We start from the raw sequence: 4,909 nt of genomic DNA, 5'->3' as shown, positions 1-4,909 counted from the left end.
GGCGAGGTAGGGATGCAATATGCAGAAATTGCATCTAGTATGCCCTCTTTGGTATTAACAACTGCTATGGGGAAAAGAATGTGTGCTTGTGTATCCACATTGTCATAAAGACAAACCAAAACCCGGCACAAATTTAATGCCCTACCTAGCTGGCACTGGCATCTTACCCACACAGAGAAAAGAATGATTATAACTGAGTATGGAACATAGTATCCTAATTGCACTTCTTCCATGGGATAATACTCTAAAGACAAAAATAACTACACTGACATCTCAATTCCATTTGAAACACACGAGCAATTTAAAGGACTTTTTCCTGGTGGCTCAGGCAGTGAAGAATCTGCCTGCAATGCAGGAAATCTGGAACAAATTCCTGCTGCAACTCCAGAAAGCTAACACAAGAGAAGACGACCATAGTCTCGGTAAGGAGAAACGGCTGCATCGTCTCAACAGAACCCAAAGTTACTTCGTTTGGCTTGCTTCCTCTCCACGAAACAGCAAAAATACCCAGCCTGTTGTAAGGCATATTTTTCAGACACACCAACAGGCATCTTGGCTCAACATAAGAAAGCCCATTTCCACAGAAACAGCTGCCTTAAGCCTGGCGAAGCTGTCCGAAGAAACAGAGGTTCCTCGCTCACGTTTGGGATAAAGCCGGCCGAGTGGGAGAGGAAGGGATGGAATACGGTGGCCAGTTAAATTTAAAATTTCGGATAAACAAGAAACGATTTTGTATTATACACTTTACTATACTTGTGCTAAACAGTGATTCCTTATTTCTCTGAAATTCAAATTTAACTGGGTACCCCGAATTTTACCTGACCTGGATTCCGAGAGCTTCGGTAGCTTTTCTATCCCAGACCCGCCTCCCCTGCCCCTCCAAAAGGCCCGGCGCTGCTCACCAGTGAGGAGGAGGAGGAGGACTCAGCCACAGAGGTGCCGCCCTGCGCTGAGCTATTCCTCTCTCTCACCACTGGTAAGGTCCAAGGGCCAAAGCTGCCTCTGCCCGCTGGAACCCAGCCCAGCACCGGAAGCTGTTCTTCCCAAAAGGCATTCTAGAGGCTGGCGCCTGACGCATGCGCCTACCTACCTGCAGAGAGCGTCCCGTTGCTAGGCAACGAGCCCGCGCGCCCCTAGGCTGGAGACTGCCTGGGTCGAAGAAAGAAGAGTGCGCGCTGAGAGCTAAGCTGACAACGCTGGGCCGAGGTCAGACGAGGGGGCTCGCGGGCCGGGGCGTGAGCGATGGTAGGGGTTGAGGGGGGAGGGGAGTGTACGGAGGAGTAGATGCTGCAGAGAGAAGCTGGAGGAGTGGGGCGAGGTAGGATGCGCAGCTGAGAGGAAGCTGCGCCCGAGGTGTGCAGGGTGCTGGATGGAGAGCCGGAAGCACCAGGGTAGGTGAGCAGAGACAGGATGTTCAATTTAGAGGCTGTGAGGAGGGGCCAGCCAAAAGGAGGAATCGACAAAGCGAGACTGGCAAGCACAGTGCACACGGAGAGAGCAAGGACAGAGGCTGACCTGGGCGGGGCGGGGCGGGGCCGGGAATGGAGGTGCGCTAAGGCTACCTGTAGGTGAAGCCCGCACGGCTTAAGGCCAGAGAAGAGTGTAGCAATCTAACATCCTGGTATTTTCTAAACCTAGCGCTTTTGCACCTGCTGGTGACTTCTGCTTGGATCCTGTCCACTGGGCGGTGGGTAGGGGGGGTGGCGGGGTGGGGGTGGGGAGTGGGGGAAATAGCACATCTAAGAGCTGTAAATTCAGTTTTATTTGAGGACTTAACTGAGGATTATAGCCCTACAGACAGCCTCTCAGACAACTCTGAGACACTGCTTCAGCATGGAAGAGGTGAGGGCAGAGGTCAGCGTATAGAAGATTTGGAGAACGGGTACCTGCAGTCAAACACATATCTAGGTAAAAGTTTACTGCTAGTTATCAAGCACACACAGTTTAATTATTTTATTGCTTTTCTAAGTATGTAAGATGCAAGAAATTGGGTTTATAAATTTTTCTCCTGAAAATTTCTATCTGAAGGTTTATTCTGTCAGTTTTCCCGGAGAGTAGAGTATCTCATCCCTGACTTCCACCCTGAACACTTTTCAGGCCGTGTTAGTGACTCAGTGAACAACTGCTAATGACTCAGTCCTTGTGGAGCCAGCTGGCTGGAAACATTCTTTAGTTGGCACTCCTTTCAGAACGAGCGCAGGTGCCCCCACCTCCAGGAAGTCTTCCAACCTTTTTCATCTCCCCCACCATCTGCAGCCTTCCCTGGGCTAGTTGCTTTGCACAGTTCTTGACTAGCCTCTCCCATGTCTTGTTTCAGTTTATGTGGGGCAGTGCTGGGCGCGAGATGCTTCACTAAATGTTGGTTGAGATAGTAAGTGCCAGCATGAGCGCTGACAGATGGAAGGCTCAGCAACGTTTGGTCCTCAGTGGCTGCCACACTGCAGTAAGTGTGGCAAACTGGATGAACTATCTGCTCCAAACTTGGTGATTCTGCCCCCTGGAAAGGGTAGGTGTACTGGGATTAAGGCAAAGGAGAGCTGTGACTGTGTATCACCTGGGGATTCTGTTAAAATGCAGACTCTCATTCTGTAAGTCTGAGGTGGGACCTGAGAATCTGCATTTCAACAGCTCCCAGGTGATGCAATGCTGCTGACTGTGGACCATACTTTGATGAGATGGGGTGTAGAAAGTAGTTTATTTGGGTGCTTTGGTTCAGGTGCATTAGTCACAGATTGGCAGAAGGAGCCATCACATATTCCCATCCCGCCCTTCACCACTACCCCAAACGTAGTGACTTTAAACACACATTTATTATCTTACAGTTTTTGAAGTTTGAGATCCAAGATGAACCGTACAGGGTTAACATCAGAGTGTTTCAGCAGGGCTGCTTCCTCCTGGATGCCCTAGGAAAGATCCCTTTCCTTGCCTTTTCCAGCTTCCAGAGGTCACCCACCCTCCTTGGCTCATGGTCCTGAATCACATCTCCTTTTCTCCCTCTGCTGCCATCACCACACCTCCTTCTACCCTGTCTGACTTTACTGTGTCCCTCTTATAAAGACTCTTATGATTACATTGTGCCTACCTAGATTTGTTGTTATTTTAGTAGCTAAATTGTGTCTGACTCTTTTCGACTCCATGGTCTATAACCCACCAGGATCCTCTGTCCACAGGATTTCCCAGGCAAGAATACTGAAGTGGGTTACCATTTCATTCTCTAGGTAATCTTTCAGATCCAGGGATTGAAGCCACGTCTCCTGCACTGACAGGCAGATTCTTTACCACTGAGCCACCTGGAAAGCCTGCATACCTGGATAATCCAGTATAATTTCCCCAAAACAAAAAATGCTTAATTTAATCACATCTGCAAACTCCTCTTTGTCATATAAGGTAACGTAGTTCATAGATTCCAGGTATTACTTTGTGAACACCTTTGGGAGCCATTATTCTGCCCTGACACACTGTATATTTCCTAGGGACAAGGACATTTTCTTACTCATATTTGAATTACCACAACCAGGAAGTTTAACCTTGATACAATTCTATTATGGAACTTACAGTTCACATTCAGTTTTTCCAACAATGTCCTTTACAGAATTCTATCTTCTGGTCTACATCCAACTAAGGATCATATATTGAATTTAGTTGGGATGGCTGTTTAGGCTCCTTTGATCTGGACCAGTGCCTCATCTTTTTTGTCTTTCCTGATGTTGACATTTTAAGAGTATACCCCAGTTACAGACTTTCTCTCAACTTGGCTTTGTTTGATGTCAGATTCCAGTTTTGCATTTGGGGCAAGAACCTACAGAAATGTGTTGTGTCCCAGGACAAAGTGCATCATATCAGGAGACACATAATGTTATTTTGTCCCTTTATGGGTGATGTTTGCTTTGATCATTTGGTTAACATTGTGCCTTTGATCATTTGGTTAACATTCAGGTTTTACCACTGTGAAGTTTCTGAATTTCTTTTTGGAGTTAATCCATAATTTGTGGAGAGAAACTTTGGGACTATATGAATATCCTGCTGCTGCTGCCAAGTCACTTCAGTCGTGTCCGACTCTGTGCGACCCCATGGACTGCAGCCTACCAGGCTTCTCTGTCCATGGGATTCTCCAGGCAAGAACACTGAAGTGGGTTGCCATTTCCTTCTCCATATGAATATCCTACTCCTTGTCAAATATTCACTAAGTTTTAGTGTTCACTGATGATTGCTTCAGTTATACTATGATCATCACAAAATATTTTAAAATTTCATTTTTCTTTCCACATTTATTAGTTGGCATTCTTCTTTATGAAAGAATTTGCCTGCTCTCCCATTCAGTAATTTATTCTTATATGGACTCATGGATTCTTACTTTATTCAGTTGATTATAATCCATTACAGTCATTATTGTTGAAGCTAAAACTCCAATACTTTGGCCACTTGATGCAAAGAGCCAACTCATTGGAAAAGAATCTGATGCTTGGAAAGATTGAGGGCAAGTAAAGAAAGGAGCAACAGAGGATGAGATGGTTGGATGGCATCACCAGCTCAATGGACATAAGTTTGAGCCAACTCCAGGAGCTAGTGAAGGACAGAGAAGCCTGGTGTGCTGCAGTCCATGGGGTTGCAGAGTCAGACACGACTTAGCAACTGAACAATAACAACAGTCATTACTAATTTTGGTGGCCAAATTACTTCAGATTTGGCTAGCAATAGCCCCTTCAATGGAGAAGGCAGTGGCACCCCACTCCAGTACTCTTGCCTGGAAAATCCCATGGATGGAGAAGTCTGGTGGGCTGCAGTCTATGGGGTCGCTAAGAGTCGGACAAGACTGAGCGACTTCACTTTCACTTTTCATTTTCATGCATTGGAGAAGGAAATGGCAACCCACTCCAGTGTTCTTGCCTGGAGAATCCCAGGGACGGGG

The 4,909-nt window shown here is 46.6% G+C and overlaps 2 protein-coding genes across 5 annotated transcripts in view; one reads left to right on the top strand and one right to left on the bottom strand.

The window, feature by feature from the left end:
- The window catches only part of DYDC1 (DPY30 domain containing 1), a 24,763-nt gene extending 23,730 nt beyond the window's left edge, over positions 1-1,033 (bottom strand). The window contains exon 1 of the mRNA XM_010834151.1: positions 903-1,033. The gene's annotated coding sequence lies outside the window, so the exon portion shown is untranslated. The remainder of the gene's footprint in view (positions 1-902) is intronic.
- Positions 1,034-1,113: 80 nt separating this feature from the next.
- Positions 1,114-4,909, top strand: part of DYDC2 (DPY30 domain containing 2) — a 9,707-nt gene continuing 5,911 nt past the window's right edge. The window contains exons 1-4 of one of the 4 annotated variants that reach the window (XM_010834147.1): positions 1,149-1,206; positions 1,639-1,687; positions 1,790-1,908; positions 3,219-3,387. The gene's annotated coding sequence lies outside the window, so the exon portion shown is untranslated. Of the gene's footprint in view, positions 1,207-1,638; positions 1,688-1,789; positions 1,909-3,218; positions 3,388-4,909 lie in introns of all 4 variants that reach the window. The other 3 variants (XM_010834149.1, XM_010834146.1, XM_010834148.1) reach the window with 3 other exon arrangements.

This window comes from Bison bison, unplaced genomic scaffold (assembly GCF_000754665.1).
Source record: "Bison bison bison isolate TAMUID 2011002044 unplaced genomic scaffold, Bison_UMD1.0 scf7180017864029, whole genome shotgun sequence".
Lineage (NCBI taxonomy): Eukaryota > Metazoa > Chordata > Mammalia > Artiodactyla > Bovidae > Bison > Bison bison.
This window is presented reverse-complemented; position numbering and strand designations above follow the sequence as displayed.